Below are 16274 nucleotides of genomic sequence, written 5' to 3'. Positions count from 1 at the left end.
ATATCAGTGCTACCAAATAATGGCTATAATATCATCACCTTATTTATGAACAATGAATCAGTGTGCAATATTTAAATAAATTTGAATAAATTCCTATTTATTTTATATATTTATAAATTTACATAAATTCCTATTTATTTATTATTAAAGAAATTCCTCTAACCAACAGTATGTTTTGAAGGTTGCTGGCAGGAAAGTGTTGTACTACATGGAAGTAATCAGAAAATATAATCTAAAATTCTGCTTTCAAGGGCGCCGGGGTGGCTCAGTGGGTTAAAATTCTGCTTTCAAGAAGCTATAACAGTAAGTACTGAGCATTAGCTATTTTATGCTATGGATGAATAACTGAAATCTACATTTGAAACTAATGGTACACTATATGTTATCTAATTGAATTTTAAAAAGTTAATTAAAAAACCACTATTTTATAAAACAATATTCCCAACAGGCTCTTTTGCTTTAAAATAGTCACTTTGTAATGAGAGTCATACTTTTGTCTAGCCAATTCTTACATCACTGTTTATCCCTTCCCTGCTTTATCCCTTCCCAGTATCAATAAAGGCTCACTTGGGTTACCTAGAAGCCATGAGAAAGCTTGTAATAGATCTGGCTGGTTTTCACCTGCAATTTGACCACCATGTGCACAGGGAAGTCTATTGATAAAGGCTTTATTGCAATACATTGCAAATACAAGGATGAATTTGAATTCTCTTTCTTGAGGTCTTGTTTCATGATAATAAATTTAGGGTGGCTTATTGGAATGGATGTTATTAACATATCTTCATAGTTCTAAGTACATGGAATTGTAAAATAGATGAATGAATGTGGCATTACTGACAACTGTCCTCATTTTGAAATCAAATTACAGTGTACTAAGATGAGGAAGCAAAGCAGATTTGGGATTATGAGTGAAATAATTTAAAAAAGTCTTAGGGGTATGATCAGACTATTGGGTAATTCAGTAGAAAAATGTCAACTGATTGAGATTCTGTGTTCCCTGATTTCAGAGAGAAGTTAAGATAAATAAGTAACACGAGGAGACTAGGAAGCCAAACATAAGAGATAATTTTGTGCCAGGGTGTGTATACATCTGTTTATCTTCTTGTTTTACCACTAAGGTTGCTCCTAGAGGAGAGTTTAAATATGTGTTGGAGCTAATCTCTGTGGATTACACAAGAAACCACATCCTACAGCTCTGCCTGAAAAACCCCTTATGATTTCAATGTAATTTGGTTTTTGCATTTTTAGAAATAACAAAATACTTTGCAAACTCATCTACTTTATTACCACCACAAGTGAGTCAGCTGACTCCACATTTTAATACAGTGACAGTCACAGAGGAATGGAGGAATGAATAGAGTTATCAATATATGGGCTTTTAAGAAGTATGACAGGGTAGCAGCTATTTCCAGGAACCAAAACATGGGTCAGCAGCTGTGCAGGAAAAGTGATGGAATAAATGACTCATTTCAGAGGAGTTCTATAACATATTCTATAATGTATCTTCAGCACCCAATTACCCGCTTTGATCTAAAGATAAGGATTTACAGTTAAGGTCCCATTTATGATTTGACTGGTAGGGTCTGAATCATGTTTACTATTGTTTTGACTATTACTTGAAACCTAGAGTTGTACTTGGGGTATGTGTTGTGTATTCTGTGAACATGTGCTATTTTTAGATTAGATAATTCCTGTCTCAAACCCCTGTTAATTTGTTTGTTTTTGTTTATTTGATAGTGGTTTCAGTAAATGGATATATCTGAGAAATTGCAAAGCCACTATTATAATAAGTTATTATTATATATAGCATGGAATTGCACATTCCTCCTTTGAATCCAACAGAGCTTCACGATATCCTTAACAATTTGGGAAAAACATGCTATTATTTTTCTTTATAAAATTTCTCCTGTCAGGCTGTGATGGTGGTCATCAGCAGTAACTCCTCTGAAGGCTTTGTCAAAAGAGTTGAAAAAACTGGAAAGGTGTGAATGAAGCTGTTTGCTGAATATAAAGAAAAGAGCATTGAAGTACAATTCACACTCTTACTTCTCCTTCTATGCTTTCAGATGTTTGACATTTGAAAATTTTGCTTCTAGAAGAGATGCCCTATATAATTCTTACTTTAAGGAGCAAGTTGCTTTTATAATTTTTTTTTATAATTCTACCATTCAATTATTTCCATTTAAATTAAATTCAATACCATTTAAAAAAATCCAATGTGCAACCAGTATTCAATTCTTGGGCTAAATAATTTTAGAAAGCTTTGTGTTATTGAACCTACGGGGTTTTTCTGTAGTTTTAACTCTTTCTTTCTGTGATTTTTCCCATTACTCACGTAAGTGACTGAATTTTAACAGACATTGAGGATAAAGAAGGACTGAATACAAAAATCCTTGGCCTCATGAAGTTGAGAATCTGGCAAGGGAGTCAAAAAATTCAATCATTCAGAGACAATTTATTGAGTGCCTGGCCTAAGATGAGCACAACAAAACCCCAGCGCAGAGGAATCATTTTAATGGGAGAGATAGATAATAGGTAAGCCAACTTTAAAAAGAAAAAAATCGTACTGGTTTTTCTTTAATAGTGATGCATATTTGAACTAAATAAGCACATTTTAAAAAGAGCAGTGATTGAGAAGAGGTTTTGTAACTGAGTGGTCTGAAAGGGGCTTCTTTAAAAAGTCTGTGTTGAACAGATTTCTGAATAATATCAGCTAGAAAGCTGCGTAAAAATCTCAGGGATGCTTGATTTTTCCAGTCAAAAAACTGTAAAGGCTCCAAAGTCACAATACAGCTGTAAGTTTCTCTAATAAAGTAGCTTCTGACAAAGAATGAGAAGAAATAACTAACCCAGGTTTGAAAGAAAAGGGACAGACATTCTATGGAATTCATATTTAACTAGAGCTCTAAAGGACAAAAATACAATAGAGCAAAATTCTGGTGACGCTGATATACCTAATGAAAGTTCATAAACAAGGTGTGGGTAGCAAAGAGTGTGTGGGAATGTTGGTAAGAACAGTGGGGAAGAGTCATCCCTGAACATGTTCTTAAATGAAGCAATTCTTGTGTTGTTTTAAAGGGTAAATTGGAGTTAGCCTAAGTGATTAGAGAAGGATGCCTCGGCTTATGGAAGTTCAAAGCCATAAAGATGTGATAAACTACTGCAGAAATTTTCATGTATATTTGTTGTTGCTTCTAGTAATGGTGATCTAAAAACTCCTACTTAAGACAACTTAAAAATCCAGACAAAAATAGCTTTTAAAGTTAAAAATATCAGAATGATTATAAAAATAAGTGAGGGATTACTGGGTCAAAATACGAAACACAATGAGAGTCTAGAGATATATGCCTGAAGCCATTTTAGCTATGAGAGCATTTGAAACTGCTAAAACACTCTGAACTGTGTTTTTACTAGACACTTGATACTAGAGAAACAAAATTCAAAATCCAGCAGCAATCAAATTTGAAAACTTTGGTACAACCCAAATTTAAGTTGAGATCCCCAAAGCACAAGGAGAAGCAGAAATAAGACTATAGCCTACCTTGCCTTCTGTGTAAACTGAGAAAGTCAATCACTGAATTTGGAATATGATTGTCTTGTAGAGTCTCAGATCTAAGAGAAAATCCTGCCAAGGAGGACCATACCATTATTATAGCTCTTAATTATCCCTACTCAATAAGAGTTTCAAATATAATGCCTTGAACATAGCAAAATGTAACAGAGCACACAGAGTAAAACCATTAACAATATTTGATAGACAAAATGGGATTACGTATGATGTTAAAATGATCAATAAAGATTGTAAAATGGCTTGATTACTCTGCTCAAAGAAATGAGAGGGGAAGCAAATTGAACAAAAAACTGAAACTAAAAATGATATTGAGAAAGATTTTATAAATGAATTAAATGGATACTCTAGAACTTTAAAGATATGACAGCTAATTTAAGATACCACAGGGGTGCCTGGGTGGCTCACTTAATTAAACCTCCAATTCTTTTTCCTTTTTTTTTAACACCTTATTTTTATTTTCTTTCTTTCATTTTGGCTCAGGTCATGATGTCAGGGTTGTGAAATAGAGCCCAGTGTTGGGCTCTGTGCTGAGCCTGGAGCCTGCTTAAGATTCTTTTCCCTTCTTTTTCTATCCCTCCCTATGCTCTCACTTGCTCGCTCGCTCTCTTGCTTGCAAATAAATAGATAGATAGATAGATAATAGACAAAACAAAATAAAAGCAGTTTATGAAAATAAATATAAAGATTTTGAAATGAAAACAAGTTCATAATAAAATAGAGAAGACCTACACAGCTAAAAGTTCATTCAGAAAATCTACTCTTCAAGAAATCAGTATGACACAATGTTAAGATATCAAAAGATTTGAGCATGTACTTTACAGAAAGGGTAATCCAAATGGCCACTCATATATAAAAACTGTTTATCTTTATTATGAATCTGGAATTCAATTAAATTAAATTAAAAATAAATGAAAACCTGGAATGACATACTATTACACACTTACCATATTGGGCAACAGTGAAAATGTCTTGCAAGAATGTGAAGGAATGACAGTGCACATAATAAAAACATATGAGGTAAGTTGGACAATATTTAGAAAACTTAAAAATTAAAAAAAAAAATTTGGTCCATTCCTAGAAATACAACATGGAACTAAATGAATATTTTCACCAGGATATGCAAACAGATGATTATAGTTATTTCATTCATAATGGCAGATCAGTAGTGGTCTATTTGCACAATGTTACATTAAATAAGAGAGAATATTAACAAACTGGGAGGAGGGGCTAGGTTGTTATCATAAACAGATCTTCTATGGTGCTAATTATGTTCTATTTCTCAAAATCTTTAAGTTGAAAAAGTTTTCAAATTTATATCTAGATAGATAGATAGGTAGGTAGATGATAGATAGAGAGATATCCCAGAAGCTGCAATGCTAGGCTAAGCCCAGGCTTTAAAGGGCTTTTCTATGCTCTACTAAATACTTTAAACCATTCATTATATCATAGCTCAGTGTTCAAATCTCCATTTGTTTCCTCAGTTTCCTAATATTTATCTTAAGGTGACCTGATCCAGACTTTTGATCACCTTTGTCTAAATATTTCTATTTTAACAAAGTCCTTTTGAACACTCAGAGACTAAAACTTAGAAAAATACTCTGATTGTTATCTCACTAGAGTGGAAAATATATAGTTACCCATTAACTAATGATATCCATGACATTTTTAATTCTTGGGAGCTTTTGGTTAAATGAATTTTTTAAGCTTCCTTTAAATGAAGCTTTAAGCCATCACCACATGAATACAATTAAAGAACTAAATGAAAACAAGCCAAGTATTTACAGAGTAATAGAATGTGCAGTGGAAAGAGTACAATTCTGAAATCATAAAGCCTAAATTAGTGTGATGCATCCTTACTAGCCATGTAATCATAAACCAGTTATCTAAATGTGTTAGCCTCAGTGTTTTCACCCATGAAATGGTGATGATAATACTTATTATGCAGAATTGTTGTGTGGATGTGATGAAGCATGGAGCATGAGAGTCTCATATTCCATGCTAAAATGATAGCTATTTTTATACTTATAATAAATTCTAATAATAGTAATTAAATTGTTCAAAATGATAATATTCATTTATATTGAGGCATTGTATTGACTATTCATAGACACATTTACCAAAATAAATTTCATTTTACTTTAACCCCTCTGAGGATATATATTCCCTAATTCAATATGAATCTCATTATGAATAATAATTATCATAATAAATACGCTGATTTTTCTTCTTTTTAGGGAAGTATCCTTTACTGTTGAACATAAAGAAACTTAAGCAAGTCTGTCTTATTCAAAATTTGCATGCTGCTTTCTTATGAAACTAGATGATAGAGTTGAATGAAATAAATTCATGCAGTTAAGACATTTATGTTTGGAAAACTGGGTGGTCAGTTTAGTATTTCAAAAGAAGATTTTAAATTTAAACCTTAAAACTGAGCTCTTTCAGCCTTATTTATAGACCATCCTTCATGCTTCCTAAGTACTCCTTCATTGTAAACTAAGTAATAGTTTTTGTCCCAGTGTATAGAACTAAAATGGATTTTATATTCGATTATTTCAGAGTTAGATGCAGTTTCTACTTCCTTACTTCCTTTTTTGAAAAATAGATTAATTCTACAAAAAGTTTTTTCCAGCTTTATTGAAAAATAATCGACATATTATAATTTATAAATATAAGAAATGATTTCTTATAACATTGCAAACTTTTAACATTGTGTAAATTTTGTACAATTTGATAAATTGGCATACATCTGTATTGCAATATAATCTACATAAAAATGTTAATACATCTACTATCTCATATAGTTGCCACTGTTTTTTATGCATGTATGGTAAGGAATTTTAAGATCTACTCTCTTAGCAACTTTTATGTATATAGTACCGTAGAGATAAACTTCAGAGGTCTTGTGGGTTTTGTTCCAGACCGCCTCAATAAAGTGATTATCTCAATAAACTAAGTCAAATTATTATTATTATTTTTTTTTTGGTTTCTCAGTGCAAATAAAAAATTATGTTTCCCAGTGCATATAAAAAATAAACACTATACTGCACTGTTCAAAAGCATTATGCCTTTAAGAAAAAACAAGGTATATACCTTAAGTAAACTAGTTCTGAGTTTTCAGTGGGTCATAATTACTGATCACAGATCACCATAACAAATACAATAATAATGAAAAAACTTGAAATATTGCAAGAATTACCAACATGTGACAGAGAGACACAAAATGAACAAATGTCGTTAGAAAAATGGTGGCAGCAGACCTCTTTTATACAAGATTGATATAAACTTTCAACTTGTAAGAATGTGATATATGCAAAGTTTAATAAAGGGAAGCACAATAAAAATGTATGTATATATTATTAACTATGATCATCATACTGTACATAAGATCCCCAGAACTTTTTCATATTATAGTTGCAAGTTTGTACCCTTTGACCACCTTATTCCACCCCAGGTTCACCTCTTGTCAACTCAACTCTAAGTTTCCATTAGTTTGCTTTTTCTTCAGATTCTGTATGTAAGGGATATCATAATACATAAATTAAAATATATATAAAATCTTTGAAATATTTCACTTAGTATAAGACCTTCAAGATCCATCCATGCTGTTGTAAATGGCAGTATTTCTTAATTTTTCATGGTTCAGTAGTATTCCATAGTATATATTTACCATACTTATTTTATCCATTCACCCAATATGGATACTGAAGTTATTTCCATCTCTTGCTTAGAGTTAATAATTTTATAATGAACATAAGAGTGCAGATATGTCTTCGAATAGTGACTTCGTTTCCTTTAGATATATACCTAGAGGTGGGATTACTGAATCATATGGTGATTTTACTTTTAATAATATGAATAATCTCCATACTGTTTTCCATACAAATTTATATCCCTATCACAGTACATAAGTTCCCCATTTTCCCCAATATTTATCAAAATTTGTCAGTTTTAATTTTTTGGTTTTATATATTCTAATAGGTAGTAATATCTTGTTGTGTTTTTCAGAGGTAAACAACAACAACAACAACATAATGACTTTGCCCTGAGTTTTTACGTTGAGCACTTTTTAATGCTCCTGTTGGTCATTTATATAACTTTTTTGAAAAAAAAGTCTATTGATATCCTTTTGCTATTTTTTAAATTATATATTTTTTTCTATTTGTATCTGTTGGTTATTAACCTCTTTTCAGATATAAGATTTGTAAGTATTTTCTTCCATTCTGTGGATTGTGTTTTCATTCCCTTTTGGTTTTTTTTTGGCAATGCAGAAACTTTAGTTTGATGTAATACCATGTATTTATTTTTGCTTTTTTTGCTTGTGTTTTTGGCCTGGTATCCAAAAAACTATTGGCAAGACCAATGTCCAGGAGAATTTTTCCTATGTTTTCCTTTAGGAAATTTAGTTTCATGCATCACATTTAAGTCTTTAATCTATTTCAAGTTAAGATTTATGAGTGATATAAGGTTCCAGTTTCATGCTGGTTTATGTGACTATTCAGTTTTAAATATCATTTATTGAACAGACTATCTTTACCCATTATATATGTTGGCCCCTGTCAAATATTAGGTGACTGTATGAAAGGATTTATTTCTGGACTCTCAATTCTGTTCTACTTGTTTACTGGTCTGTTTTTATGCCAGTATACTTTATTGTTTTGAGCATGAGGGCTTTGTAGTATAGTTTCAAATCAAGAAGTGTAATTTCGCTTCTTCATTCTTTCTCAGAACTGCTTTAATTATTTGTTGTCTTTTATGGTCTCATATAAATTTTAGGATTCTTTACTTCTGTAAAAAAAAATATTGGATTTTTTAAAAAGATTTTTTATTTATTTATTTGACAGAGAGAGATGACAAGCAGGCAGAGAGGCAGGCAGAGAGAGAAGAGGTAGCAGCTTCGTGCTGAGCTGAGAGCCTGATGCAGGGCTCGATCCCAGGACCCTGGGATCATGACCTGAGCCGAAGGCAGCGGCTTAACCCACTGAGCCACCCAGGCGCCCCTAACATTGGATTTTTGATAGGAATTGAATTTACAGATGGTTTTCGGTAGTATGGACATTTTAACAATGTTAATTCTTACCATTCATAAATATGAGCTATCTTTCCATTTATGTCTCCTTCAAATTCTTTATCAATGTCATAGTTTATGGGGTACAGATCTTTCATCTTCTTAGTTAAATCTTTTCCTAAGTATTTTGTTATTTTTGATGCTATTGTGAATTAGATTGTTCTCTTTATTTTTTCAGATAGTTCATCATTAGAGTGTTAAAATGCTCCTGTCTTGTGCTTACTTTGGCAGCACATATACTAAAATTGGAATGATGCAGAGAAGATTAGCGTGATCACTGAGCAAGGATGACATGAAAAACTATTTTAAAAAAACGAAACAAAACAAAATTCCTGTCTTTTATATATTGATCTTGTATTTGGCAGCTTTATTAAATTTGTTTATTCAAAATTTTTTGTGAAGTTTTTAGGATTTTTTTACATGTAAGTTCATGTTATCCAAAAAAAGAAAATTTTACTTCTTCCTTTTTTTTTTTTTGGAGTCTTTTATTTCTTTGTGTTCCTTGTTTCTCTGGCTAGGACATCCAGTACTATGTCAAATGAGAGTAGTGAAAGTGGACACACTTGTCTTTTTTCTGATCTTTAAGGGGAAAACTTTCAAACTTTTTTGATTGAATATGAGATTAGCTCTGGGCTTGGGCTTGCAATATGTGTTTTTTCTTTAATGGATTTTTTAAATTATTTTTAAAAAATTTTTTATAAACATATAATGTGTTTTTATCCCTAGGGGTACAGGTCTGTGAATCACCAGGTTTACACATTTCACCGCAGTCACCATCACTCACCATAGCACCTGCTCTCCCCAATGTCCATACCCCCACCATCCTCTCCCAACACACCTCCCCCCAGCAACCCTCATTCTGTTTTGTGAGATTCAGTCTTTTATGGTTTGTCTCCCTCCCAATCCCATCTTCTTTTATTTTTCTTTTCGTACGCCCGAAACCGCCTATGTTGCATCTCCACTTCATCATATCAGGGAGATCATATGATAGTTGTCTTTCTCAGATTGATTTATTTCGCCAAGCATAATACCCTCTAGTTCCATCCATGTCATCACAAATAGCAGGATTTCATTTTTTTGATGGCTGCACAGTATCCCATTTTACATATATACCACATCTTATTTATTGATTGATCCGTTGAAGGACATTTAGGTTCTTTCCATAGTTTAACTATTGTGGACATTGCTGCTATAAACACTTGGGTGCATGTGCCCCTTCAGAATGCCACGTTTGTATCTTTAGGGTATATACCCAGTACTACAATCACTGGGTCATAGGGTACTTCTATTTTCAGCTTTTTGAGGCACCTCCATGCTGTTTTCCAGAGTGGTTGCACCAGCTTGCATTCCCACGTACAGTGTAGGAGGGTTGCCCTTTCTCCACATCCTCGCCAGCATCTGTCATTGACTGACTTGTTAGTTTTAGCCATTCTGAAAGGTGTGAGGTGGTATCTCATTCCGGTTTTGATTTGTATTTCCCTGATGCCGAGTGATGTGGAGCATTTTTTCATGTGTCTGTTGGCCATTTGGATGTATTCTTTGCAGAAATGTCTGTTCATGTCCTCTGCCCATTTCTTGATTGGATTATTTGTTCTTAGGGTGTTGAGTTTGATAAGCTCTTTATAGATTTTGGATAGATACTGGCCCTTTATCTGGTATGTCATTTGCAAAGATCTTCTCCCAGATAACTTCTGACAGTCATCTTTTGGCTTTGTTAACTGTTTCCTTTGCTGTGCAAAAGCTTTTTGATCTGATGAAATCCCAGTAGTTCATTCTTGCCCTTGCTTCCCTTGCCTTTGGCGATGTTCCTAGGAAGAAGTTGCTGCTGCTGAGGTCAATGAGGTTGCTACCTGTTCTCTCCTCAAGGATTTTGATGGATTCCTTTCTCACTTTATGCTTCTTCATCCATTTCCAGTCTATTTTCATGTGTGGTGTAAGGAAATGGTCCAATTTCATTTTTCTGCGTGTGGCTGTTCAATTTCCCCAACACCATTTGTTGAAGAGGCTGTCTTTTTTCCATAGGACATTCCTTCCTGCTTTGTTGAAGATTAGTTGACCATAGAGTTGAGGGTGTATTTCTGGGCTCTCTATTCTGTTCCATTGATCTATGTCTGTTTTGGGGACAGTTCCCTACTATCTTGATGATGACAACTTTGTAATAGAGCTTGAGGTCTGGAATTGTGATGCCAACAACTTTGGCTTTCTTTTTCAATATTCCTCTGGCTCTTCGAGGTATTTTCTGGTTCCATATGTATTTTAGGATGATTTGTCCCATTTCTTTGAAAACAATGGATGGGACTTTGATAGGGATTGCATTAAATGTGTAGATTGCTTTAGGTAGCATAGACATTTTCACAATATTTGTTCTTCCAATACAGGAGCATGGAACATTTTTCCATTTCTTTGTGTCTTCTTCAATTTCTTTCATGAGTACTTTAGAGTTTTCTGAGTATAGATTCTTTGTTAGGTTTATTCCTAGGTATCTTAGGGTTTTGCGTGCAGTTGTAAATGGGATTCACTCCTTAATTTCTATTTCTTCAGTCTTGTTGGTATAAAAAAATGCAACCAATTTCTGTTCATTGATTTATATCCTGACACTTTACAGAATTTCTATACAAGTTATAGCAGATTTGGAGTGGAGTCCTTTAAGTTTTCCACATACAGTATCATATCATCTGCAAACAGGGATAGTTTGACTTCTCTTCTGCCAATTTGGCAAAATTTGGATGGCTTTAATTTCTTTTTGTTGTCTGATTGCTGAGGCTAGGACTTCGAGTACAATGTTGAATAGCAGTGGTGATAACGGACATCCCTGCCGTGTTCCTGACCTCAGCGGAAAAGTATTCAGTTTTTCTCCATTGAGAATGATATTTGCAGTGGGTTTTTCATAGATGGCTTTGATAATATTGATAATATGTGCCCTCTATCGCTACACTTTGAAGAGTTTTTTTTTAAGATTTAATTTATTTATTTGACAGAGAGAGAGATCACAAATAGGCAGAGAGACAGACAGAGAGAGAGATGAGGAGAAGCAGGCTCCCTGCTGAGCAGAAAGCCCAATGCAGGACTCGATCCCAGGCCCCTGGGATCATGACCTGAGCCGAAGGTAGAGGCTCAACCCACTGAGCCACCCAGGTGGCCCCACTTTGAAGAGTTTTAATCAGGAAGGGATACTGCACTTTGCCAAATGCTTTTTCAGCATCTATGAAGAGTATCATATGGTTCTTGTTCTTTCTTTTATTGATGTGTTGTATCACATTGATTGATTTGCAGATGTTGAACCAACCTTGTAGCCCTGGAATAAATCCCAGTTGGTCGTGGTGAATAATCCTTTTAATGTACTGTTGAATCTTATTGGCTAGTATTTTGGTGAGAATTTTCGCATCTGTGTTCATCAAGGATATTGGTCTGTAGTTCTCTTTTTTGATGGGATCCTTGTCTGGTTTTGGGATCAAGGTGATGCTGGCCTCAGAAAAAAAAGAGTTTGGGAGTTTTCCTTCCATTTCTATTTTTTTGGAACAGTATCATGAGAATAGGAATTAATTCTTCTTTAAATGTTTGGTAGAATTCCCCTGGGAAGCCATCTGGCCCGGGGCTTTTGTTTGTTTGGAGATTGTTGATGACTGTTTCAATCTCCGTACTGGTTATGGGTCTGCTCAGGTTTTCTATTTCTTCCTGGTTCAGTTGTGGTAGTTTATATGTCTCTAGGAATGTATCCATTTCTTACAGATTGTTGAATTTATTGGCGTAGAGTTGCTCATAGTATGTTCTTATAATTGTTTGTATTTCTTTGGTGTTGGTTGTGATCTCTCCTCTTTCATTCATGATTTTATTTATTTGGGTTCTTTCTCTTTTCTTTTTGATAAGTCTGGAAAGGGGTTTATCAATCTTATTAATTCTTTCAAAGAACCAGTTTCCTAATTTCGTTGATTTGTTCTATTGTTTTTTGTTGTTGTTGTTGTTGTTGTTTTGTGGTTTTTGTTTGTTTGCTTCTATTTCATTGATTTCTGCTCTGATCTTTATTATTCCTCTTCGCCTGCTGGGTTTAGGCTTTCCTTGTTGTTCTTTCTCCAACTCCTTTAGGTGTAGGGTTATGTTGTGTATTTGAGATCTGAGAGAGAAGCGTGGTGGCACACGTCTGTCACTGCACTCCCCAGGAGCAAGTCTGGGGAAGGCGCAGCTCGCCGCCCCCAGAGAAGAGAAGGAGCCGTTGGCCTTGTGGTCGGGAAAAGGACGGGAAGCAGGGTAGCCTGCCATGGCAGGAAGAGCAGGCCGGTGGCAAGACAAGTGTCACCCGCTCCCTGTGCAGAGAGATGGAAGCCTGGCTGCTAAGGAGACATGAGGGGACGACTAGGGCAGGGAAGCGTGCTCCACTCTGAGGAAGGAGTGTGGGCAGAAGGCAGGCCTGTCCTGTGCCTCTGGTCCCAAGGGGACAGCATCTCCTTGACCTCCTGTCCATAGGGCATACTTGGGCTAGCTACCAGGCGCCATACACAGAACTCGCAGAAACAGCACTCTCGAGAAACGGGTAGATGCCATCTTCCTCCAACATGTGACAGCGTTTGCGGTGGCAGGGAGTTTGCGGGGTAGGAGTGGGGACAATCCCCCAAAGCTCCCCATTTCAGTGAACAGGCGGTGTTCAGGGATCCTGTCGCCTCTCCTCTCCTGTGGGGAATACACTGGCCTTGTCTGCGAATCCGCCTAAGGTCCAGTGCCAAAGGCCAAGCGTTTCCTACACCGGGAGATGGTAGTGTGCATAGAGTGCCATCTTAGGCCACGCACGCTGCTGCAGGGTTTTGACTGTTTCTGCTTAGTTCGGCCTGGCAGGGTGAACCCAGGGCGCCAACATGGAGCCCAGGAAAGCAAGGTCCAAGAGACACCAGCACTCCCGTGACTCTTCTTACCTGATGCGACAGAGCGAACACCCAAAGCCTTTCTGAGGAGGAAGCAGCAGCGAAGTTGGGATCGTGCCAAGATGAAAACCTCTGCAAAAGCATAGCAGTCGCTGGGAAATCAGAGTCGGTTCTGAGGGCTGCTGTTGCTGCTTGCCTGACCCTAGTATTCGCAGCATGATGGGAGAAACCCTCATAGAGCGAAAGCCTCTTTGCCCTGGCATCTCTTCTGGGAAAGCACAGCATTCTTTGGGAAATGAGTCCGGTCTGAGGGATGCTCCTGTGCGCCTGAGCTGGTCTCCTCAGCATGGTGTAATAAACCCGCATGGAGCGAAATCCTCTATGCTTGAGCATCCCCTCTGCCTGAGAGAGAAGGGCGTTTGCGCCTGTGGAAAGAGCCTTAAGCAAAGAGACCTGTTTTTCAGTGCGGTCACCAGGAGCATGTCTGTGGAAGGTGCAGCACGCTGCACGGGGAGAAGAGGTGGAGCCGTTGGCGTTCGGGTCTGGACACGGTTGCGAAGCAGGAGAGCTGGCCCTGGCATGCACAGTGGCCGGTGGAAATACAAGTGTCACCCGCTCCCAGTGCAGAGAGACAGAAGCCTGGCTGCTAAGGAGACAGGAGGGGATGAGTAGGGCAGGGCGCATGCTCCACTCTTAGGAAGGAGTCTGGGCAGAAAGCATGCCTCTCCTGAACCTCTGGGCCCAAGGAGACAGCAGCTCCTTGGCCACCCGTCCCTGGGGCAGATATGCGCTAGCCACCAGGCGCCTACTCTGAACTCGCAGAAACTGCTCCCGAAAATGACGGGGAGTCACGTGCCGTCTTCCACCAGGATGTGGAAGCTCGGAGGAGGCACAGGGTTTAAGGGGAAGGAGTGGGCACAGTCCCCCAAAGCTCCCTAATCTGTGCACGGTCCATGTGCAGGGATCCTGTCGCCTCCTCTCTCCTGTGGTGAAGGCACTGGCCTAGACTCCGAGGCTGCCTGAGACCCGGAGCAAAAGGCAAAGCCTAACCTACCCCAGGAGATGGTCATAGGCCTAGAGTGCCATGCTAGGCCAAGCACGCTGCTGCAGGGTTGTGACTGTGTCTGCTTAGTCCAGCATAGCAAGGTGAATCCCGGGCTTAAACTCGGGGACCGGGAAAGCAAGTCCCAAGAGGTACCAGCTCTCCCGCGGCTCTTCTTCCCTCCCGCGCAGAGTGAATACCCAAAGCCTTTCTGAGGAAGCAGCAGCGAAGTGTGTTCGCCCAAGCCAAAGCCTCTGTGAGAGCACAGCATTCGCTGAGAAATGTTCTGCGGGCTGCTGCTGCTTGCCTGAGCCCAGTCTCACGGTGGGAGAAACTCGCATACAGCGAAAGCCTCTTTGCCTGGGCATCTCTCCTGGGAAAGCACAGCGTTCCTTTGGAAATCAGAGTTGGTTTTTGGGCTGCTGCTGCTGCTTGCCTGAACTAGTGTCCGCAGCTCGGTGGAAGATACCCGCATGGAGCGAAATACTCTTTGCCCTAGCATCCCCTCTGCCTGAGAGAGAAGCCAAGTGTGGGGAAGGTGCAGCACGCCGCCCCCGGAGAAGAGAAGGAGCCCTTGGCCTTTGGGTCGGGAAACGCTCGGGAAGCAATTTAGCCTGCCGTGGCCGGAACAGCAGGGCGGTGGCAAGACAAGTGTCACCCGCTCCCTGTGCAGAGAGATGGAAGCCTGGCTGCTAAGGAGACATGAGGGGACGACTAGGGCAGGGAAGCGTGCTCCACTCTGAGGAAGGAGTGTGGGCAGAAGGCAGGCCTGTCCTGTGCCTCTGGTCCCAAGGGGACAGCATCTCCTTGACCTCCTGTCCATAGGGCATACTTGGGCTAGCTACCAGGCGCCATACACAGAACTCGCAGAAACAGCACTCTCGAGAAACGGGTAGATGCCATCTTCCTCCAACATGTGACAGCGTTTGCGGTGGCAGGGAGTTTGCGGGGTAGGAGTGGGGACAATCCCCCAAAGCTCCCCATTTCAGTGAACAGGCGGTGTTCAGGGATCCTGTCGCCTCTCCTCTCCTGTGGGGAATACACTGGCCTTGTCTGCGAATCCGCCTAAGGTCCAGTGCCAAAGGCCAAGCGTTTCCTACACCGGGAGATGGTAGTGTGCATAGAGTGCCATCTTAGGCCACGCACGCTGCTGCAGGGTTTTGACTGTTTCTGCTTAGTTCGGCCTGGCAGGGTGAACCCAGGGCGCCAACATGGAGCCCAGGAAAGCAAGGTCCAAGAGACACCAGCACTCCCGTGACTCTTCTTACCTGATGCGACAGAGCGAACACCCAAAGCCTTTCTGAGGAGGAAGCAGCAGCGAAGTTGGGATCGTGCCAAGATGAAAACCTCTGCAAAAGCATAGCAGTCGCTGGGAAATCAGAGTCGGTTCTGAGGGCTGCTGTTGCTGCTTGCCTGACCCTAGTATTCGCAGCATGATGGGAGAAACCCTCATAGAGCGAAAGCCTCTTTGCCCTGGCATCTCTTCTGGGAAAGCACAGCATTCTTTGGGAAATGAGTCCGGTCTGAGGGATGCTCCTGTGCGCCTGAGCTGGTCTCCTCAGCATGGTGTAATAAACCCGCATGGAGCGAAATCCTCTATGCTTGAGCATCCCCTCTGCCTGAGAGAGAAGGGCGTTTGCGCCTGTGGAAAGAGCCTTAAGCAAAGAGACCTGTTTTTCAGTGCGGTCACCAGGAGCATGTCTGTGGAAGGTGCAGCACGCTGCACGGGGAGAAGAGGTGGAG

The 16274-nt window shown here is 38.9% G+C and overlaps 1 non-coding gene across 1 annotated transcript; it reads left to right on the top strand.

The window, feature by feature from the left end:
- Positions 1 to 8851: 8851 nt before the first annotated feature.
- Positions 8852 to 8960, top strand: LOC131813356 (U6 spliceosomal RNA). Its single transcript, XR_009346770.1, has one exon. It is a non-coding gene; the product is annotated as a U6 spliceosomal RNA (small nuclear RNA).
- Positions 8961 to 16274: the final 7314 nt, after the last annotated feature.

This window comes from Mustela lutreola, chromosome 12, assembly GCF_030435805.1.
Source record: "Mustela lutreola isolate mMusLut2 chromosome 12, mMusLut2.pri, whole genome shotgun sequence".
Classification (NCBI taxonomy): Eukaryota; Metazoa; Chordata; class Mammalia; order Carnivora; family Mustelidae; genus Mustela; species Mustela lutreola.
This window is presented reverse-complemented; position numbering and strand designations above follow the sequence as displayed.